General features: G+C 40.4%; 1 protein-coding gene across 1 annotated transcript in view; it reads right to left on the reverse strand.

Annotated features, from left to right (window-relative positions):
* FHL1 (four and a half LIM domains 1) overlaps positions 1-23,174 on the reverse strand; it is a 59,396-nt gene extending 36,222 nt beyond the window's left edge. Inside the window, exons 1-2 of the mRNA XM_077144771.1 lie at positions 23,056-23,174; positions 3,579-3,658 (exon numbers count right to left, since the gene is read on the reverse strand). The gene's annotated coding sequence lies outside the window, so the exon portion shown is untranslated. The remainder of the gene's footprint in view (positions 1-3,578; positions 3,659-23,055) is intronic.
* Between the last annotated feature and the right edge of the window lie 357 nt (positions 23,175-23,531).

Below are 23,531 nucleotides of genomic sequence, written 5' to 3' on the forward strand. Positions count from 1 at the left end.
TACTCAAAAGTGAAGTAAGTTCTCAGACCTGCAACAGCAGGTTCTCAGACCTGTTTGTTGGAAATGCAGAATCTCAGGTCCTATATCAGATCAGTATATTAAAGTTTGAGAAGCCTTAAGGGAGACCACAGGACACTTCCGGAATAAAATAAAACCACCAGTACTTGGCTGATAATCCTTCTCTCAATCATGTACCATCAGAAGGAATTCTACTCCTCAAATGTTTATCTTCAACCCTTCAATGCATCTCCCCCAAAATGAATGTCATTGAAAATGTTCCTGAAAATTAGCAAGCTGATTTTTTTTTTGAGAGAAAGGATGGCTCCTGGTTTGCAGCCTCGATTTCATCTAGACCTGGGGTTGAAAACTCACATGCCTACAAGTGTCAAGCAGGTCTTCTAAATGAATGAAACATAACGGCAACAGACCGCTGCCCTCAGTGTCGAAGAGACAACAGAGGCCAGTGCAGACCGTGGCAAACTTCAGAGTTCATGTTTCATCTAAAGCTGTGGCAGCTATTTGGCTCCAGTCTTGTGTTGCCAGATCTTCTGCTATTTCAAGAGAAGCTGAAAATCTGGATTTTTTTCAAATGTGAAATCTCTCCATTTTGAAATGCTGGCAATTCACTCAAAATTTTTAAAGAACACCTCGGTGTGCCAAATCCAGCCCACCGGTTGGAGGCCTTGGCTCTCAACGGATGATTTCCAAATTCTTTAAGCCTGTGCAACCCATCTGTGCTGATTTTCATGCTTACTGCTAATGTACCAAGAAGAGAGGTCACACCAATATACATGGAACAAATTAAATCACTGGGTTGCTGTATTTAAAAAATTTGTGTTTTATGAATATTAAATGGCTGCCAAATCAATAATGAAAATGACCATATGTCACTGATACAAATATATCCTAGATGTGAAATACATGTTCAAAATGAATAATATTGTCACTACCATGGTAGAAATACATAAAGTGCTCGTATTTAGCCTGCTCATGTATAAGTTAAGAATTATGCTGTGTTCAAGTTTCTGTTCCAAATAATCGCATAACTAAAAGGCAGCCAAGTGGAATAATTTCAAGTGTTTGAATTATAAACTTTATCTATGACAAATGCTGTGCTGAACATAAAACGGTACGCCTTATCATCTGAAAAACAAAATATCCTCATGTGGAAGCTGAAAGTCTATTTTCCTAAACTGTTCAATTATTCCAAACAAGCTTTTTTTAAAAAAAAAATAAAGTGTGAAATACATACTTTACATTTGTTTTCATTTGGGGGGCAGTTGGGTCCCAGGTACAGCTGCATCCTCAGCAATTATCTCATACTTTATTATTTTCACATGCTTATATGGAGGTGGCATAAATCAGACTCAAATAGCAGACTAGAGACAGGGACACTGAATTGTACCCCTGAATTCATACTGACCCATTCAATATTGGGCAAACTACTACAAAAGCAAAATCAATTTCCAGTTTCCTCATCTGCAAAAGAGAAAATAATCTGGGGATGTCCCACACTTGAAAAATGTCAGACCTAAAAAGTATTTACTGCTTTTGTTTTGCTCACCACTGTATTCCTGGCTTGGCACACAGTAGGGGTGATAGAATGGATGAATAAAAGAAAGGAAGAGAGGCCACAAGATGCAACTACATCTTTGACTGTGGAGCAGTTTTACATAAATCCTATACAACTCTTCACAAAACAGAATTTAACAGATTCTGTTTATATCACCTGCAAAACAGATTCAACTAAAAGAAAACTCAAAGACACTAAGTGCTGGTCAAAAAAGAGATGTCATTGGAGTATTTTTGCTATCATAAAACCACTTCAAAAATACGTGTTTGAAAAACTTCAATTAAAATATTCCCTTTTAAGAGTACAGTCTCACACCCACAGTTTCTATCGAACTTTTCTACTGATGAAGTTCATCAAAGTTGCAGATTGATGTGTGACGATTACTGCATGGGAATTTCAAGTTTCATTTAACCATCACTTCAACTCAGCTGACAGGAGGATGTTATATCCTTCTTTATATCTCCTTTAAAAATCCAGTCTTTGTTTCTGTGGCATGGAAAAAGAAAAATAAGAGTTCTGAAAGGGCTGAGAGCAGAAATCTATGCTCTACAGAGTACTCTGCTTTCTCCTCAGAGGAGGAAAAACCTCAGTCAGAGCCTCCTACTTCAGCCAAAGCAGCTATGCTTTTGTTTTCTCTCCTGGGGTTAGACCTCAGATTTTGTTCAAAGATAGATTTATACCATCAAAAAAAAAAAAAGTTTGAAAGAAACCGTCTTAGGTAACCCTGTCTATGACAGGATTGAGACCCGGAAAATGATTCCATCTCTGGCATCTGAATCTGCTGAAGTTCTTTCCACCAGGCTAACTGAAAGCCCCAGACCCCTGGGATGGACTTCTGACTACTGCTGTAATTGATGAAACTGAGATCAAAGCATTCCAAAAAATGTATTATATAGGTTTTTATTTATTTTACTCTTTAAGATTGAATATATTTAACAATTTGAGTTATTATCTATTTTAAATCCATGAAATAAATTCTGCAAGTAGATGTAACAAAGGCAACTACTGCCACCTAGTGGCCATCTACCCTAATTGAAATAAAAGTACCTCAACTCAATGCAAGTGTAAAGTGAGGGGTGGAGGCCAAGAATATGAAGGCAACACCACCAGCAACCTTTCAGCCAAATGATATTGGAGCTCCTGACCCGTACAGTGCTGGTAAATGTCATATCCTTGTTTCTGAAGTCATGGAAACTGGGGCAAGGAAAGTAGGAACTATTCTAACACTGTGCCTAGAAGAACCATCATTTAGATGCCCTTCCTTTCATTATTTTCAAAAGCAAATGTCCCGTCTCAACAAGAGAAATGAGTAACCATGGATCATCACAGAGTATAATTAAGCAACCATGGGTAAAAGAAGAGGGCAGAGGATGCCCGTCCAAGATATGTTAAAAGAGGTCTGGTCCCTGCCCACACACACACACAAAAAAGAGGTCTGGTCAAGCTGGATGCTCACAATGATACAGCTCTGAACTTTAGTACAAATCAGAATGAAATGTTAAATGTTGCTGGCCTACGTTAAAAGAACCCAATGAAAGCGTTCTCAGGCTTTCCTATCACCAGATTTTACAGTGGCAGCCCCTTTTTGGCTCCTTTCACCCGGCAGCAGAAAGATTCCCGACTTGTTGACTCAACCCAACCTTCTCACAGTTGTGAGCAGGAGCCTCTTCCCTCTGATCCCAGTATTTGCTCCATGCAGCTTTCCTGCTCCCTACTGTCCATGTAGAGCTTTATTTTAAAGCAGACCTTTCTAACAGCTCCATTGTGCCTTGAACATCCACTGTTCATGCCTCCAAGTTAAAAACAAGTGAGATTCCTCCTTTGAAAAGGCATTCCCAGAGAGCTAATATTTAGGGTAAACAGTGGTATTGGTTGGGTCAATTAAAATAAACCCTCTTGAATATACTATGCACAAAAAGGTCTTTGTATGATGGTGACCCTAACACATCACACACTGAAAGATTGGAGAACAGTCTAAGAATCTGTGGCAATTAGTAAAACTTACCTTACACTAGATGTGTGGAGAACAGGATGTATTCTGCAAGGGCTGGATACAGCTATCGTTGAGAGCAATTTCCAATGTGCCTAAGTTAGGAAAAAACGAGAATCAAGAGGCAAAGTTACCTTTTCAGAAGAAAAGGCAGTAATTTAAAAAAAAAAAAAAAAAAAAAAAACACAACCAAAAAAGTCAACTTCCTTTGAAATGGCTCATGGTAACACATTCTACTTTGTGTTTACAACCCTTAACGTTAAAGGAAAGCTGCCAAGATGTTCTGCATATTTCTCCAAATGTCTGTTTATCATATAACATTAGCACTGGCAGTGGATCTGGCTCCCTCATTATCAAGCTGTATTAGCTCAAACACTCAGCATTGTTAGGGGAGTGAGCTCATGGCCTATTTCAGTTTTAAATTAACATTTGGCAATCACCCGGGTAATCAAAACAAATGACTCAGTCGTTTAGAATAGATTTATTAGTTGAGCCTTTTTTTTTTTTTTTTGGTTTTAACATCTTTAGAATATTTTGCCACAGGAGGGCTCAGATCCAGACAGAATGTAGAGCACAAGTCACCAGAGGAATATTTAGAGGTGTTGTCATGGAGACGAGGTGCCGTGTGACTGCCGAAGTCATCTCCAATGAACAACAGGATTAGGACGCAGGCTAGCGGGGAAGGTTCACCCCAGTGCAATGCATTGCTAGGAAACAGGTGTGCCCTATGCTCTTCGCACCCCTGACACAAATACAGTACACATGACATGCGCATAAATGGCCTTCCTGCAGGCATGAACCCATCGCAGCCCTCCTCCCATTATTCAGAAAGGACTGGCTAGAGTCAAGGAGAAAGGAACCATGCTCATCCTGTTACACCCCACCCCCCCCAAAGTGTGAAATCCTCAAGCTCACACCAAATGCACTTTTCTATCAACTGTGAAATGTACACAAGCAAACAAAATCTGAGGAAAAGACAGCTCCCTGCGAGGAGGGGGGTCTGTCTGTTTGGTTTACTGTTCTATCCCCACAGCCTGCCATTTCTGTCAAATGAAACAGGGCAAGTATACGCCAATCAGGGCTTGTTACTAGACCTGTAATCCACCAGGTCAACTGTTTCTAGGCTGATGATCAAACAGGCGATGGTTACAGATGAAAAATGTTAATGTCCTGGAAAATAAACAGCCGGTCCAGTTAGTTCAATCGTCTAATGGTTTCATCTGTTTAGAGAGCTTAATGACAACTATGACAGTTGTCATAGTTGAAGACAATGCTTAAAAAATCAAACTGGGCAAGTCTATTGACTATAGGGACAGGGCTCTTGCCTGTTAGGTCCAAAACCCAGAGGAAAGCAGTTGTGGGCTAATTGTGAGGAGCTGGCATTCCAAAGTGCATGTCTGAAAGGGACTCGATTCAAAGGAACACCTTTCTAGGGCTTTTTCCAACCTGTAGTTAAGTAGAGACAGTATTTTCATATTCTACCATACCAACATATATTATTTGTTTCATGCACATAGATCTTGTTTGTCCAACAGGACCTGAAGTTTCCTGGTGCCAAGTTTCTTGATGGCAGAGACAGATTCTCTCATCTCTTTTCTATCACCCAGTATTGGCGTGGCATGTATATACAAAGGCTTTGCTCAGTCACATCTCCCACCATCCACATTCCACTTATATGGGACTTACTCTTTCAAGAAGGTGCCACACCCTTTCATGCAGCTGCAGCAAGAATGAATATAGCCATAGGTCAGCTGGGAAGGGCGAGAATGCCAAAGTCACACTACCTGGGTTCAAATACTGGCTCCATCTCATGATCAACTGTGCAATAACTCTGAGCCTCAGAATGCTAACTTACCCTCAGAGATTTGCTGCAAGGTGTCAGATAAATGCATGTAAAGCACTTAGTGCTCAGTACTAACAAATACTCACTGAATATTAAAATTGGATTATTACTATTATTATAACAGCTGAAGCAAAGCCTTTTGAATACACATGCCAAGCTAAAGTTTCAAAAAAAAAAAAAAACCTTTTTATTGAAGACAAAAAAGGTAGCAAACCTGGATCATAATTTCATATGCTGCCACCAATGCTTAGCACAAAATATACTCTTTAGATTCAAGCCAACTTAAACCATCAAACCTGAACACTCTAGTCGTTATATGCTTGCTTTATATACTATTTGATTTTACTCTCCGTTCTGGAATTGATTTTTCCTGGAAATGGATACAAGTTCTACTTGAAGGACAATGGCTCTCTACCTGAAGAACCAGAATAGCTTCCTTCCTAAGATTCCAGCTCTCCCAATGCCTTCCCTGACTTCTATCTGGATGTTACCCCTTGCCACACCAAGTTCAGAGTTTGCAGCGCTCCGTGTGGGGAAGAGGCAGAGAGTTTGACTCTGGTCTAGTAACCACACCTGGACCCCAGCTATGCCTTTGCAGAGGAGAGTCCTTGCATTTCATGCTTCCTGATACCCTCTGGGGGTGGGGTCAAAAGGGAGAAAGGTCCAAAGGCTGAGGAGGCAAAATTCTCCTCCTGGGGTCCAATCAGGCCCCTGTTAAAGTAGTCTGGTCCACAGTTCATGGTTTCACCATCAAGAACGAGTGCACACTCAAAATTTACAGCGAGATTTCAATGGTATTTGGATCTCTGCTTCACTTTCCCAGTTGTACTAGTGTGTCCCACCTAACATTAGCTGGAGTTGTAAAGAGGGAAGTAACGGGAGGTATATTTGTGTGTCCTTCACTTAAATCAGCAGCAGGTAACTATGGCTCTGACCATACAGAATACAAATTGTGTTGACAACACCATGCAAGTCAAAGAATAAAAAAGAGAAGAGCAGCCAAAACACACTGGGTAAAATGTGATGACAACAAAGTAATCAGAAAGAAAACCCAAACACTTTCAGGTCAGGCATGCCTTAAAATAAATGTAACTCTTTTCCCACCCTGGCAAAATTAATAAGTGAAATTAGAAAAAGCATTTATATTATTCTAGAAGAAGCCAGGAGTTATTTTTGCATGATCTTTAACATAAACAATTACTTTCCTTCAGGTTTGACAATAGAATTGTGGACATGGACACTGTTGACAGCTAAGCTTAAACGATCTCAACTGGATGAATTATGTGGAAAACTAAAACCCAGAAACAATGTGGAAAACTAAAATCCAGAAACAACAGCTATTTGAGCAAACCTGAAGGACCAGCTGAATCAATCAAAATGGATGATCCCGACAGATTCATTGTCTCCTTTAAATTCTCTGAATGTGATTGTCATGGTAACCGTTCTTTAATCATGTCCTTCAGAACATTCTCTCCCACCTAAAAAAATCAGAGCGGTGACCGCCAAATAGCTCCCTAATTATAATTAGGCCCACTTGTGATGGTAGCCGGCTGCTAAGACTTCTCATTTACCTACTTTTATCCAAACGCTCGGGCTACTGTGATACTCAGAAACTGGCATTTATACCATTAAAAACACTTTTTACACATTACCATAAAATGTGATCATAAATACAAATAGGATGGAGCCACTGGCTCATTTCCTTTAGCAGAAGATCTGATAAATTGGCTCTCATTAAGCAAAATAATTTATTGGAAATAAATGGTTCAAATGAAGGATGCCTCCCTGCCCCCCCATGGGCAGGCACCAGGAATTGAACCGGGTCTCTGGCATGGCAGGCGAGAACTCTGCCTGCTGAGCCACCGTGGTCTGCCTAGGATACCTCATTTTTAACAATTTCAACATAATCAAGGGCTTCAACAGACTCAGATCTTTAACGATATATTAATAAATAAAACAAAAGCAAAAAGGTTATTACCAGCTATAGAAATATAATAAAAATCTAGTTTTGCATGCTTATATTCAGATTTAGCATCGAGTATATCCCAAACAGTATATACGATGATATTTATTCTATACGATATCTGGAAGATAATTTATTCCACCAAGTCTCTACATTTATTTTTATGTGATATAATCATAAGATTCTTCACCGCTTGGAAAAATATGGGTTTTACTTTTATCCAGTTTGCAAGAAGATAGTATATATTTTTTTGGAGGGCTCTACTAGACATACCATATTTTAAAAGTTGTGATTAGTCTAGATTTTCCCCCCAATTTTTGCAGCTCCTTCAGAAAACGAAAGAGTGCACAAGTTTTTAGTGTTTGTTTTTCCAAAGTTAGAGTAGTGGAATATATATAACCCTTTAAAATACTGAATTTTCTTTTACATGTTTCTAAAGTAGTAAATAAAGGATATTTTCCTTTCTAAATTTGGCCAACCTATAAATTAACAAAAGGTAGAAGAGAGCTCTTTCAATAGACCATTTCTGGATGCAAATTTAAAGAACTGGTCATGGGGGGGGATAAAACTTAAAAATACATTTATTTTTGACTGAAGTATTAAAACATTAAGGACACTTACAGTAAAAAAGGTATCAAAAACAGAACAGAGGAAGCTAAAAACTATCAGGCAGTACGAACAAATGGGAACAAAGTACAAAGAAAGAAAAAAACAGCAAATTAAATGGCGAAATCCAGCAAGAATAATGGAGCAGCAAATATTTGCTAAAGCCAAAAGGTAAAACCCTGAAATTCTTGTCCTTTGCCCTAATGTTCAATGGTATTTTTGTTCTGTTTTAAAAATAAGGAGATTGATGTCCTTTCGATGACTAATTACACAGCAGCTCCCAAATAAAACAAATGATAAAATAATTCACTTAATTGACTGATATGCTTGAATGTGTCATTGCCAAGTTTACAAGTTTCCCATAACTCCAAGTATTTTTGCTGAAGAAAAACAGGGTTTGTTTCCCCTGCTATGATGACCATGGTCAGCTTTTTTTTTTTTTTAGGTGGTGTACTTTTATATAATTCTCTGTGGAGAACCCCCAAGAGTTAGACACCCCATAATCAAAGCAATGAGAGGGACAAAGGATGAGTAACATCTCTTAAACTGTCCCTTCCAGAAGTCTGAGAGAAACTCATAAGCTAAAGACATCCTAATTCTGCCGTCAGCCCCACAGTCATCAAATCTTGCCCATTTTTCCTGCAAAAGTGGGGTCATATTTTTTCTTCCTTCAAATCTCATTTCAATAATCCTAATTCAACCGATGGTTCCTCACACTTAGGCTACTTCACCAACTCTCTTCATCACACAGCTAACAGAATAATCTTTCAAATACACCAACTTGAATATATCCCTGCCTTTACCCTAAAACCGTCCACCCCTGGAAATAAAGGGCAAATTTCTCGGCATGAAACTTTAGGCTTTACAATCATCCCCTAATCCACTTTTGTCTTTCCTCCATACTCAACTCTGGCCTTGGCTGATTCTCAAACTTGGCTGCTCCTGGGGAACCATGGCAACTAGCGATGCTTGGGAGACCCGCCCCCAGCAAAGAGATTCGGGTGTAACTGGTATGAGCTGTGGCCTGGCCTTTCTGATTCGTGATTTTCAAAAATTCCCCCAGACTCATAGAATAAGCAGCCAAAGTTGAAAACCTCTGGCCCAAAATTCCTACAGCCGGTAGTTCTTAAAGTTTAGTGTGCATCAGAATTCCTTGAGGGGTGTGGAGAAGGGAAGGGCTTGTTAAAACAGATTTCTGGACCCCACCCTCAGCGTTTCTGATTCAGTAGGTCTGGGGTAGGGCCCAAGAATCTGCATTCCTAGCAACCTCCCAGGTGATACTGATGCTGCTGGTCCACGGACACCACTCTGAGAAACATTCATCTACAGTAGTAATTAGTGTAATGCTGTAACTATAAATAGAATATAATATGAATATATACACTATACACATAAAATAGAAATTATACAATTTGTTTGGCAAAAAAGAATGTGCCATCTTCTAGAATCTCTTCTATTATTGTCTTGTACTGTTATTTAACTGTTTTATATATTTGTTTATGAACCAACCCACAGAACATCTTAGAAATGATCCAGCCCAAGTCTATTTTTATAAAAAACTAGAATTGGGATGAGAGGAGAAGTAACTTGCCCAAGGGATCAGATGATTAGGGGCAGAACTCCTGCAAGAATTGAAACCTCCTAACTACCCCAAACCCTACCCAGTTCCATACTTCTTTCTACCACATCCTTAATGCATCTCTAAAAGCTTCTCCAATTAAAATGGATGTTCCTGGCTGAAGAAATCATACTTACAAAAAACAACAACAACAACAACAAAAAAACGGTGCACAGGTGGTTCAGTGGTAGAATGCTCGCCTTCCATGCAGGAGACCCAGGTTCGATTCCAAGACCATGCACCATCCCCCCTAAAAAAGGTCCCCACAGCATCTAGCAAGTCTATGCAAGTGCTTGTCACATAGACCAAGCACTCAATCTGTTGATCTCATTTTATGAAGTACTCATTCCCCCACTTTTGATAAGCTGGGTGTGGCACTCTGTGAACCACGCTACCTTTTGCTTTGGCAATTGGGTAGCCCTGCACCATTCAGTTCACCATAAAGTAAACTGCACATGTCAGCATGAATGCTGACATTATCTGCTACAGGGACAATAATAAGCAAATAAAAAATTTATGGGCGTTTTAAAAATGGCAGGAACAACAACTCCATTTATAAGGTGATAAAATTCAACTTTCCAAGCTGTACTTCAGAAAATGTTTACAAAGTACCGGGAGCCTGATTTTATACCTAACAAACCCCAGCAGCAATAAACGTCTGGCAGGTAGAGAATAAGAAAGCACATCACTCTGGTAGTTTGAATATTTAGGCCAGGGGTCCTCCCAAATTTTGTGTGCTGAGGTCCTTCTTTATTCCTGAATGGAAAATTCCAAAGTACTTGCGTTCAGTGTGAAGAGGAAATGTGGGGGTGGTGGTGTGAGACTGACAGGGGCCAGAGGGTAGCAAGAAGCAGTTGGGTGAGCAGCAGGGTGTGAGAGGTGCACTAGCCAGGTAGCATAACTGGAAGCCTCTGGAAAGGTACTATGCCACATGACTGGGTTAGCCTGTCTGTATCTGTGAAACAAACACGTTATGATCTGGTCAGACAGTTTCTTTTGCCATCTTTACAATGGCAGAATTGCTGCAAAATCAATTCAGTGGCAGCACTTGGTCTCCATGGCAAAGGGAACTAAAAGGAACGCTTGGGTTGTGCCAACATTAGGTTTTGCCACAGGCATCAAGCAACAGATTGTCTTGGCAACCGAATTAGTGTGACAATGATTACAGAGAACAGATCCATATATCGATTACTTCCAATATACAAAAAAAAGTTTGCTCAGTTAGAGGTGAACTCTAAAGCCAACTCCTGTCTTTATTAGGATGTGTTTCAGATCACTGTCATGAAGTTCTTCACCTGGGTCTTAGCACAGACCCAGATGGAAATGCTCCCCGAAGAGCCACATCCTCCAGTGACTTCAACATCACCACATCATCTGCTTCTCAACTGCAATATCCCTCTCAGATCTGATCTCCCAACCCCAGTTAATTTACCACCTCCTACCATAGAATGTCCTGTTTTCCCAGCCAACTCAGAATACCAATACATACTTGTAGTTGCTCTTCACAATTACCCAGCTCCAATAGACAGGAACCATGTACAATGGTATCTTCAAAAATGTAATCATTTCACTTGGGTTTACTGTGGAGTTGGCCAGAGTGAGCAACTACATGGAGTTCTGGGGTTCAGTCTATATTTCTCCAAGCCATATAATGGCCTTTGGTCCAAAGCAATCAAACTCTGACCTGGATATTGGCTCAAGGAATTGGCATGAGCTCTCCAACAGTCACTGTGGCTTGTCAACAGCACAAATACAAGGAGCACAAAGGGCTCATTGGGTTGTGGGGCAGGGAACTAGTCAAGTCGGGCGCTCTGCTCTACCCCAAAGATGGAATGCTACTCCAGGTGACAGCAGACAAGGAAAATGCCAGTCCAATGCTCACACTGACCTGTCCATGGACAACTACTGTGCAATCAGATACGGTGTTTAGCAGTATCTGACAGCTCTCTAAGGAGCTCCTCCTTCCACTTTTTTAGGGCCCTAACATGTAAGTTATATCACTCAAGGAAGAAATGCTGCTCATATTTTACAAGCACTTAAAAACAAACATTGAGCCTTAACTTATAAGTTAGTAAAAAATACCTGATATCTTCTTTGCATTTCTAAAACCCAAACATAAAAAGAGGGTTTTAAATACCTTCACAGGACATTCTGAGTAACAACAGCCTTACCTCAAGGTAATTTTAACCGCTTTAGCCTTGTAAAAAGAAGTTTCTTATGACTATTATACCATAAATCATGCATTTATTTTTAATGCTTCATGGTTTCAAAGAATGTCATAACACAGTTCTGCAAATATATTCAACTTCATCAGAAAAATAGTCTTTCATAACTCCTAAACCTCCAATATGCCTTCAGACTTGAAAGGAGTCTGAAAAAATTATATGACCACAAAATGAAAAGTAAGAAAAACAGCCTCCAAGATTATACCCAAAAAATTGCATCGCAATACTCAATACCTTAAATTGCCTAGCAATTATTCATTCAACTGAATGTATCAATGAGAAAGTAATATTTAGCATTTAGCACACAAAGATGGTACTCCTGTGCCCAGAAAATTCCCTTTAAAACCTGTGTCAAATCTTTCAGAAGGCTCAAGGGTTATTCCTATGTAATTAGCATATACATACATACACACACAACAGCTAGAGGTACAGATATAAGTGCCAAATATTCAGTTACAATCTTTTATTTTTACTTGATGAATAAGTACAAAGTTCAGGTTATTTTATTTTTCTGTTCTTGGAAGATTTGACATCTCATTGTAACTATTTCAGAAGAACATATACTGCTTCTCCGTTTTATCAGAACTATTTCTTTTCTTGGCTGTAATTTTCCTTTGATCCAAGTAAGTAATGAGTTCATTTAATAAGTATGCTGTAGTTTATTTGCAGGCAAAATTTTTAAGTATTCATCTTTAGGCAAGCAGGAAACGGTTCTAGTAAATTGATATGATTTTATCTTAAAAGTAGAGGAGGGAAATTTTAGGTTACATATATGTTACTAGAATAAAATTGTTTTAAAAATTCATAGGATTAGGGGTGCAAGGGGAGTTCAGGGATAGACTTCTCACCCGCCATGCGAGAGACCCGGGTTCACTTCCCGGTCCATACACTTCCCCAAAAAACAAATAAAACCAACCAATCAACCAAACACATGGTGCTGCATAACGGGATACTCAGATGGAAAAATAATGAAATGGGACCCTGCCATACAGTATACAAAAAAAAAAAAAGAAAAAAACCCCACAGGATTGCACAACACGGAATCCTAATGTAAATCATTAACTCTGGTTAATAGTACAATGATAAAAATGTTCTTTCATCAATGTTAACAAATGTACCACACTAATGCAAGATGTTGGGTAGTATGTAGGAACTGTATTTTATACATGATTTTTCTGTAAACCTACAACTTCTCTAATTGAAAAAAATGACAAGAAAGTAGAGAAAGAAATTGTGTTTCACATATAAATTTTGTCTTTGGATACAGATACATTCACAAATTTTCAAATCTAAGTTTAAAAAGTGGTTCTCTTGCCAAACCCCAACCAAAACCATTCCAGCCAATCCTAAAGAACACCTAGGGCATTTTATAAGATTCTACAAAGGTTCCAAGCAATAGGGTATTTCTCCAAAACCTACAACTTACAGATGGGTCCTGGACCAGGTAAGTCCTGAAACCTAGAGGGGTCAGCCTCTTCAGAACATCAGCTAGTTCCATCTCCCTACCACCCCTTATTATTGACAGCCCTTCCAACATGAAAAAGTTAGCATGGGCATAGCCCAAATACCCCTAAAGAGTTGGAGAAGGATCAAAGGTGATGGTGGAGTTATACAGAGAAGGTAGGGTTTAACAAATGCGTATGAGTGCTGAATCATTATACTGATATTTCTTTCAGTCTCCAGTACCTTAGAGCAACTAGAAGGAAAAACCTAAAATGGTGGAACCATAACCCCTACCAAACTCTGAAATCTGTTCTACAATTGTTGTGCTGTGCTTTGAAATTTATTGCTTTTTTGTATATATGTTATTTTTCAGAAATAAAAAAAGTCAATTGTAATGATAAAAAAAATATTTATTCCTTCTAGCCTCCTATATTCTGGAGCAGCTAGAAGGAAAACTCTGAGATGATGGTATAGTAGCCCACAACAAACTCTGGGATCTGTCCTGTAACTGCTTGTTGAAAAGTGCTTTGAAAACTACTGCTTTTTTCTTTCTATGCTTTGCATATATGTTACACAATAAAAAAAAGTAAAAAACAAAAAACAAAATGTACCTCTTTAGTTTCTAAAAAGCTTTTAGGCTGAGAAATTTAATCAATTTTACCCTTTTAAGTGTTTGAAACTACAATCATTTACAGGTAGTCCTTAGAAACTGTTGAAAAACATAAATTTTGTTAATTCAAATGTCTAAATGCACTACTATGGCTTAATGATGTAAAATTTTTGTACGATATAATTTGTGTGTGTGTCTGTGTGTGCATGTGTCTGTTTGCACTTTATTCTCTGAGAAACCTCAGTGGAAACCTGTTAGTTCAGTCCACCTGGCCAGACGCATGCGTAAATGAGGGATTACGTCTATAGGCAAATATGGAGAGCAATCAGCTTTTTAAATAAGAATTATGTGTAAAACCAGAATTGGCAGAGGTTCACTGACAAACCAACCCTTAATGTCTCTGAATAAATCACACATTTCAAATTTGACAGGAGTCAAGCAGCCTTATCCATACTTGAAAATTGAAAGAGAATGAGAAGACTTATTAATTAATCAAGTATAGACATTTAGTTTTGTACTGTCCCTTTCAAAACAACCTTGACAACAAAACCTCTGCATTCCTGGCTTTCCCGGCTATCATTTCCGAGTATTCAAAAGTAAATTTAAAAACCTGTGGATACTATAAATTCTTGTGATTAGGATGTCTGTAGACCAATTTTATGCCTTAGAATATGTATAACACCCAGAGAGTTTCTATGTGGGTAAATAAAATACAAATTCTACAGGAAGTAAAATACTGCCAACAAAGACTTACTGTTGATCATTCTTATTTGTTGATCATTCTTTTTCCTAAGTTTCACTGCACTAAGAAAAGAACACATACGTCTTCTATCTGTGTAATTTATTCACAGTAGTTAAAGAATGAGATACAGGGAAATCTCAGTGGAGGAAAATCCATTTTTAGAAGAAAAATATACAGCGTACTACAGGAAGCTGGGAAGAGCTGGCCTCTTACTGACAACGCACATATTCATTAGCAGGCAATAATGAGGAGCAGTAGCAAAAAACGACTTAAAAACACACCCCTAGGCAAGGGTACAATTTTCTCATTTGTTCACATAGTAAGCCCTTGGCAATGAGCATCCATACTCATTATTTTCAAGTGGCTTTAGTATTTGCTGGGGCCCTGGCTGCCCAGAAGGGATAATACTGTGTTCACAGGTTTACATGTATATGAAGCCGACTGACGTCTCTGTAGGTATTTTGTTTAATTCTATTCTGTCGATGGCATTTCTGTGTAGGGCCATATCAGCTCTTCTCACCCCATACCTGCCCTGGAGATCAGCTTCCCTGCCCATCCTAAGATGAAAAACGGACCTAGCCCAGTCCACATTGGGGTAATTCCAAAACCGGCAAAGGCAACTGATAATAGAAAGATGCAATTGTGGATAAATGTGATAGAGGGTTGTGGATGCCGTGAGAGCTGGGGAAAAGCAAAGTGGGCAGAGTCAAACGGACCCTCCCTAAAAACATGCATGCAAGGGAGACACAAAGAGTGAATCACACAGCTACACAAAGAAATGAAGAGGGGCAGGGAAAGAAAGAGAGAAAGGCTAAAGAACTTAATTTTGAATAGTGCCAGATTAAAATAACAATCCTGTGTGTGTGTGTGTGTGCGCGCGCGCGCGTATACACACATACATGTGTATTTAAATGAAGCCATACGGCCACCATTTGCTTCAATTTTTTAACTTCCTATCAGATACAGTCTTTAACGTCTCCTTCCCACAATTTCAACCCTATTTAATTCTAAAAAGGACACATACAAAAATACTTTCATGAAGCAATGTGGTCTTTCAGGCTACCAGCCCTAAAGACTCCTAAAGCCATTTAAAAAATTTTTCTGTCATTATACATACCACCTCTTGGTTCTTGTCCCAGGGGACAGGGGAAAGCAAACCAGGGTCAGATGTTGATGCAACAGCTTCCCCATCACTAATGTTCCGTTTGAATAAAGTAAATAATACATAAAGCTGCCTGTATGGTTCAAAAATGTTTCCATCATTTTCTGAAATTAGGAAATATTGACCTTTCGATATGCTTTAGTATATGGTTAATTTTTTTTTTTACCATAAAAGCTTGTTATTTGGAGGGACAGGCCACCAGAAAGTTCTTGACTCTGGGAAGAGTTTTTCATTAGAAAATAGTTACCATATGGAGAAGACCTAAAGATTCAGACTGGAACTCCGACAAACATGCCGTATGACGTTGGACCAGAGGCTTAACCTCACTGAGCCTCAGTTTCCTCATCTGTAAAATGAAATGGGGGGGATGTGTGAACCATTACAGCTGGCCTCTCCCATTTCAGTCATTATGATCATGACTTCTATCCAGAGATCCAGCAAAATGCAGAAAATCTTTTGGTAAAGTTTGTAAACTATCATTTAGACTACATCTGTAAGTTGGAGAATTTGCAATGGACTTGAGCTCACGGTCCAAACAATTATCGCACATTAAAGAAATTCAAAATAGTATCATTTGTTTCTGGGTGGTGGATTATGACTGATTTTTCTTCTTTAGGCTTCTTGGTATTTTATAAATTTTCCAACCACAAAAGTGCCATTCTTTTCAAAAAATTCTATTTTTGAATAGATTATTGTGCTTTGCAAGTCTTAGCAGATCTCAAATCTACTCGAAAATCAATAGAGAGGAGGGATAAATCAGAGGGGACACCATGCATGTCTACACACAGTGGTTGATTACATGAGTGGCTGATTGCTATTGTCACAATCAAGACCTTATTATTATTATTTTTAAAGACTGTGACTTTTACTCTGCAAGAAGGGGGAAGCATTTTAGTGTTTTAAGGGGAAAAATACTATTATTTGATTTACTTTTTAAAAAATATTTTTTATTATGAAATATATATATAAAAAAGCAATTTCAGAGCACATTGTTTAACAAGTAGTTACAGAACAGATTTCAGATTTTGGTATGGGTTACAGTTCCAAAAATTCAAGTTTTTCCTCATAGGTGCTCCAAGACACAGGAGACTAAACCAAAAGAAATAACAATATAATGAATCAGCAGCCATAGTCATTTGTTAAATCCTATCTTCTCTGGTATAACTTCTCCTTCTCCTTTGATCTTTCTCCCAATATTTACGGGTATTTGGGCTCTCTCCATTCTAACTTTTTCCTGTTGGAAGGGGCTGTTAATAATAGGAGGGTGGAACTAGTTGATGTTCTGAAGAGGCTGGGCCCTTAGCATTTCAGGATTTCTCTGGCTTAGGAACCATCTGGAGGTTGTAGGTTTCTGAATAGTAATCTCTGTGCATGGAATTTTTGTAGAATCTCAGATAGAGCCCTGGGTGTTCTTTAGGGCTAACAAGAATAATGTAAGTTGGGGTTTGGCAAACCATGGCAATTAGCAATATCTAGCTGAAGCTTGCATCAGAGTAACCTCCAAGACAGCCTCTTGATTCTATTTGAACTTCCTTAGCCACTGATAAGGACATATTATTGTAATCAGAATCTATGGTTCAATGTCCTATGTGGAAATCGAAACATGCATTTTATTTAAGTAACATTTTTTTCCCCAGCATCCTGGCCCTTGGAAATCATGGTTAAAATTCCTTTGCAATTTAAAGTAAATGAAATGAAACATGAGGTCCTTCTTATGCCCACACACACACACACACACACACACACACACACACACACACACACAAAATGCTTGCCAGACTAAATATGATTGCTATTGAGCTGTTTTTTTATTTTTCCTCTTTTTATGTTCTCCAACACAACACATCAAAAGTTAAAATAAATATTTAGCTGTCAAAACAAAACACACACCCCCATATGGAAAGCACAAGCATGAATCTGATGACGTTTATTATAAGACAACTTCCATCGCAAACACAAATGTTTAAATTGCGGAAAAAGATGAGAAGACCAAATGCCGTCATTACCAAGTTCTATGCAACAGTCCTAAGAAAAGCAGAAAGTGAGCTACTGAAAGGATTTAAACATAATTAGGTAATTTCCAGTTTCACGGTTATCAAACCACTGTTTGAAAAATTCGGATACGACAGAAAGTGAAGTTATCCAAAATTCCAATCAGTCTTGATCTGGGTAGATCTCTAGAACAAATGCCATGCCGAATTCAATTCTCACCATCCGACGAAGGTACAATTCACCTCTCCATTTTCTGCATACAGATAGTCCACTGTTTACTACAGCTATTTCTGAAATTATTTTTCATCCAGAACTAGTTACTCTCTTCTCTCCAGCTCATCCCCTTCAATCCCAATTCCCAACCTTTAGAGCAAGCAGCAAGGAGACTGGCTTCATCGTGGAACATGAATCCCAACTCTGCTGCTTATTAATTGTGCAATCTTAGACAACTTACTCAGCTAACCTCTCTGGTTCTTCTCATTAGACCTACTTTGCAGAGCTGCTATGAGAATCAAATTAGAACATGGGTATAAATTCGAATAGCTACTTTCTGAAATTGTAATGGGTATTCAATTCATGTTGGGTCTCCTATCACCCTTACTCCTTGTCACTTTCCCCAAGTATGATCAAATTCAAGTCATGGTTTTAATTATCCTCAAGCAAGCTCAATGGTACACAGGAAATGTCATAATTTGTCATTTTTCAAAGCAGGTTTTTGAATGGAGCATGCTGCAAGAGAAAACGTATGATGTTGTGGTCAAAACCGTGAGCTTTGGAGGAGTAAAACAATCTTAATTTTGATTTCTACTTCCACCCTTTGCCAGTGGGGAAAGCTAGGACAAGTTTTTACCTCTCTGAGCCTGGTGCCTTACTTATAAAATGAAGAGACTACATAATGGAGATAAGCCTCTGATGCAGAGTACCTAAAAGGTTAACTGTTATTATTCTTCCAATTAGTTAAGTCAGTGTATAGGAACTAGCCGCTGAAGACTAGTAAAGTGAGCACAGTCAACTCCTGAGAGTCACAGCAAGACACTGTTATTGTTCTCTACCCTCCAGAAGTTAATTACATCAACCTCAGCACTTAATGACATTTGAGGCTGGATGATTCTTTATTCTGGGGGGTTGACCTGTGCACTGGAGGATGATCAGCAGCATTCCTGGCCTCTACCCACTAGATGCCAGTAGTGCGCCGCCCCATCCCTCCCCACCCCACCCCTAGTTGTGATAACCAAAACTGTCTCCAGACCTTGATAAATGTCCTCTGAGAGGCAAAACTGCCACGATCTCGTGGGGTAACGCTACAGAAGGCCAAAGGTTTATTCGAGATACTATTCAGTATTATCCCACTCTTCTGGGTTTCCAGCATCCATTATTAACCATAATTCAAACTTGACCACAGAAAATTAAATTTTTTTTTTTGCCCAATCTGGAATCAGAAGTTGCTCTACATCACAGGAAGGGATGCTGGCTATCCACTTTTCACTTTATGCAGTGATACTAAAGCCAAGTTAAAACATCAAGAAATCTATGTGCTCTTGATGTTGCATAAAATTTATCTTCAAAAAAAAAAAAAGATGACTGAGAAACCACGTTATTACAAAAAAATGAAAAAAAAAGTATGCCTTAGCTGGGAAGGTGAGATAGAATTTATGAAGTGACTAATCCACTGGAAAGAAACAACTCCATTGTTTGCGTGGTTGAAGCGTGTTTCACTTACATAAAATACAATGTTAATGTCCAAGAGACGCTGGACAACTCTTGAGATTATTCACAAGAAATTCAATGTCTATTTTTCATTTAAATGACTAGGTGGAAACCATTTTTTAATCCACTGTGTACCTCCATACTTAGCACAGAGTTTCCAACAGAGGAGGTAAGGCAGAAAATGTTTGCTAAATAAATGAATGGTCATATATTCTGCTTAATTAAGTACTCTATTGACAAAAAGAATAACAAAAACCTTTCTGTGCTCTCGTCCAACAGGAGCTGAAAGAAAAAAAATCTTTCAAAGGCTTAAAGGAAAATAATTACAGTCTACTTCCTTTTACCCCAAATGCAAACAACTGGAAAGTTCAATTACCAAAAAAAAAATTTCAGGCAAAAGTTAGGGAAAGCAAGCAAAGAGATAAGGCCTAAAGTTCAAGCAAGCACATTTGTTCCACTCCCCCAAGGTTATAAAAGCCAAGGAAGGAGTGTTGGGAAGAATGGATCCCAGAGGTGGAGAGCAGGAAAACAGGGATCAGTCTCAGAAGATTAACTGCTATTCATTCAACAAACTGTTATTTTTTCAGTGTCAAACTTTCTAGGGGAGGGTCAGTTTCTCACACAGAGGCTTGACTTACAAAATATTTTCCAAATGGATATTCACAAAATCCTGAAGAATATTTAGGAAGATATTTCATCATTCTTTCATTAGTTTCTAAAATGTCTTCATCTTTTTACTTCTAGTCCCACAGGACAAACAACAGGTTCTCAAAAAACCAGGTAAATGACTCCATTTATTCCTTTTGTATAGAGAGAAACTTAATATTTACTATCAAACAACACGTGTCTCTGTAAAAGATTTTACCACTCTCAACTTTGCACTCCTGAGAGGGAGAGAGAGGGGGAAAAAATCAGGCTTGAACTGTATTATAAAAATACTATTTTCAGATTGTCCCCCAAGCATATCATATTAACATAAAAATGGTACATACAATAATGGAAATAAGTACTTCTGAGTCAATTTTGGAGACCAAAAAAATTTCTATTTTCACTTAACCATTTCCAGTTTAACACTTTCATTAAATGAATAATTATCTTATTTTTTTTCTTTTTTAAGCAGTTTTATTCATATACATACAATCCATCCTAAGTATACAATCGATAGCACATAGTTATGCATTCATCACCACAATCTATATGGAAACATTTCCATTTCTTCCAAAAAGAAAGAAGAAAAGAAAGGAAAAGAACTCCCATACCCTTCCCCTACATCCTCCTCTAATTGACATTTAGTTCTTGTATATTTCCTTTGTTATAATTACTGAAAGAATATTACAATCTTACTGTTAACTACAGACACTTGTTTGTATTTAATTATCTTATTTAAGTGGTCCATTAGTTTAATATATATTAAATTAACTCCACAGCACTGGTATTCTATAGGAAGTTTACCAATTTAAACCACAAACACAAAAACTTTGCTAAAGTGTCACTCAAAAATCTAGATTTGGTTGAAACAAAATATTTTCCTTCTCCAAAAATTAAATATGGAAATGGTAAGTTGGAATTTCAAAAACCATATATGGTTACAGAATCTATACAGTCCTCTTAAGACTAGGTACTTATTGTGAGTGGTTTGCTCAAATCATGGCCTAACAATCTGACCAATTTCCTGTTGCATAAAGATTATATTTGCTCCTAAAAATGTTAAATAAGCATTTTTAAGGACTGAAGGTAAAGACTAGATTGGAACCTTATGTAACCAAAATGGGAAAGCACTATAGCCTCGCCACATTAAAGTCAATGCCTTTTTAATATGTATTCTTCTTAAACAAACATGAGCATGATTTTCCAAAGGCAAAGCTACCATCCCAGAAGCCCTTGCAAGGAAGGTTTCAGCATCAAGAATGGGGACCATCCGTGTCTGGAGAGCTGGGGAGGGAAAGGTTTTGCAAAATTCCAAGGGACCCATAATTTAAACTTGTCCTATTCTGCAAATTCACATTTCCAAAAGAACAACATAAAACTTACATTAACACTGTCAATCAAGATGACGAAAAAAAAATTATTCCTGCTGTTCTATAGGCTTGTCATAGATTTGATAACCCAGAGAAGAATCACGGGCAATTACGAAACGATGGCTCCAATTAGCAAAACTGGATCCATTCCAAATTCAAATCAAAGGGGGCTCAGATAATCCCAGTGGAATAATTTAAATGAATATAGGGAAATTCCAGCAAAGATGTACGTTTATTCTACTATTTCTACCCTTCTGAAAGCCAAGCAAAATGCTACAATGACTTCTCTCTTGCCCTTCTGGAAATTCAAAAACCAAACCTGGAGTTCCCTTAATAAACCTCTTCTTTTCCCAAGGGGTCTCCCTAGTACAGGGTTTTTATTGTAAAGGGCAATCAAAACAAAACCTGAGAAACCCGCACATTCCCAAAGGCAGAAAATAATATAGCACTGAACACGAACCACACAGCCTTGTCCTTAGCCTTGCTGACTTTCAAACCTCTATCTAGTCCTAAATGACTGGGAAAAGGCCGTGAGGAATGGAAGAGAAAGGGAAACTTCGAAAGCAAAATCCTCTCTCCTGGAGCCTACAACAGACTGCACCTTGTAGGGATTTCACGCTTTTTGAGACGGAAAGGTCACACCCTGTACTTTTGAAAACCCACGTTCTAAGGCTCAACCCCTGCGATGGAACCTTCCTCTTGCTTCCCTTGGCTCCCCGCGGAAGCTGAAATCCCCCACTCTCCCCACCCCTACTTGCCAACTCCATCCCCCCTCCATCCCCATAGAGAGCCGCTCAGAGGGCCCTTCCCACTTGCACCCCCCCACACTCCTCCAACACCCCCCCAGCATCTCGGTATAGAAAAGCAAGGCGAGTCCCCCTCCCCTGCCTCCTATCCCCACTGAGAGGACCAAGGCGAGCCCCCCCAACTCACATCCTCCCCAGTCCCCGCCATCCCTGAAGAGAAAAGCCAAGGGGAGCCCCCTCCCCACTTCACCTCCACCCACTCTCCACCAGCCCCCGCCCTCCGTGTGGAGAAAACCAAAAGGTGCCCCCACCTCGCCCCACCTCGCCCCACCCCCACTGCCCGCCTTCCTTGTTGAGAAAAATCAAGCCTCCCCCTTCACCCACCCCATACTCGCCCCCACCCACCATTCCCACGGAGGAAAGGCGGGGAGAGCCCCCATTTCGTTCCCACCCCCCCACCTCCAACCCCACTCCCTCCTCAGTGGCTTCCCATCTCCACCGCCCACCACCACCCCAGGGGAGAAAGCCGGGCGGAGGCCGAGGCACGCACCCGAGGGGACCGCACAGTCCCTCAACCCGCACCGCGCCGACACAGTGCGGCCCCCCACCCCCACCCCCGGCCAGGCAGCCAAGGCCCGAGGCCGCAGGTACCCAGCCCGGGGAGGCCGGGCAGCCGGGGCTGTTGAGGAGCAGCCCGGCAGCTCTGGCTCCCCTCCCGCGCCGCGGCGGGGCACGAGGGCAGCCGCTCCCCCGGGACGCGGGACCGGGCAGGCGGGAGGCACTCACGCACGCACACGCGGAGAGAAAGAGGGCTTACTGCTTGGGGATGCTCCTCCGCGCAGCTGTCTGGCCGGCGGCCGCTGCCTGCACCGAAGCCGAGGCGGCGGCGCGGCGGCTGCGGACTGAGCCCCCTCGCCGGGTGGTGGATGTAGGGCGCGGGAGGGGCGCGCGCGCGGGGGAGGTGGCGGGGGTGAGCGCGCGCGCGGGGGCGGGCGCGGCTGGCCCGGGGCGGGGCGCGCGCAGCCGGGGCTCTCTGCTCTCCCGCGGCCGCGGTGGGGGGTAGTCGGCCAGGGGGCAGGGGGGCGGGGGCGAGGGCAGGGCCGCACGCACCCCGCGAGGCCGCGTGTCCACTCCTAGGGAGCAGCCCCGCCGTCTGCGAGGCGCGGGCACGCGGGGAAGGTGGCTGCGGGGAGGCGGTGGCGAGCGCTCCCCTGGAGGGCCGCCTCGGGCCTGAAAGCGGAGAAGAGGGGCGGGCTGGGGGCGTCGCGTACGGCAACGGGCCTTCGAGGCTTC

This window comes from Tamandua tetradactyla, chromosome X (genome assembly GCF_023851605.1).
Source record: "Tamandua tetradactyla isolate mTamTet1 chromosome X, mTamTet1.pri, whole genome shotgun sequence".
NCBI classification, from domain to species: domain Eukaryota; kingdom Metazoa; phylum Chordata; class Mammalia; order Pilosa; family Myrmecophagidae; genus Tamandua; species Tamandua tetradactyla.